Source organism: Habropoda laboriosa, unplaced genomic scaffold, assembly GCF_001263275.1.
Source record: "Habropoda laboriosa isolate 0110345459 unplaced genomic scaffold, ASM126327v1 scaffold42, whole genome shotgun sequence".
In the NCBI taxonomy this organism is placed as follows: domain Eukaryota; kingdom Metazoa; phylum Arthropoda; class Insecta; order Hymenoptera; family Apidae; genus Habropoda; species Habropoda laboriosa.
In genome coordinates this window covers 1,361,378-1,361,989 of record NW_017100181.1, presented here as the reverse complement: position 1 = coordinate 1,361,989, position 612 = coordinate 1,361,378, and the positions used below count along the sequence as shown (strand labels likewise).

At 23.5% G+C, this 612-nt stretch overlaps 1 protein-coding gene across 1 annotated transcript in view; it reads right to left on the bottom strand.

Moving 5' to 3' along the window:
* The window catches only part of LOC108579106 (NADPH--cytochrome P450 reductase), a 30,642-nt gene that overhangs the window by 28,204 nt on the left and 1,826 nt on the right, over positions 1–612 (bottom strand). The window lies entirely within an intron of this gene.

Sequence of the window (612 nt, the reverse complement as noted above, 5' to 3'; positions counted from 1 at the left end):
AATTGAAAATTAAAATTATAAAATATAGAATAAAACTTCCCTTATTATTTTCTTTCTGTTTGTGTAAACAAACCTAGAATAATACCATTCTTAATAGAAACAAAATCAAATTTGATGAAATGAAATATATCACCGATACTTATAAGTAATCGAAGAATTACGAGGATGCTTCTTTATTATTTTATTAGGTAATTTCGCAAAAAATAATTTGTTAGTTCAAATCGATATTGATACATCAAATAATTTTATGTCCATGTTAAAATTCCAATTATATTAGCTATTTTAAATAATTTAGAAGAAATGAAATTAAAATTTACAATGAATCTCAAATTGCTAACCAATTGCTAGGAACAAACGTAATATTATTTTATTCGTATTAAAAATGCAATGTATCATTCAAACTAGCAGAATTTTTATTGTGTTCATAAAGTTCTGAAAAATGTTATATGAAATTTGGTATGTACCATTTCTGTAATATCCAGTCATTTAAGTTGTACAATTAAAGCATGTATTTCTTTTTTTTCTCGGTTTTATCCGCTCCCTCTCACAATTTAGCGCTGAAACAAATGTATTTAATCATGCTAAGTATAAAGATGTAAATGAAATAATTTT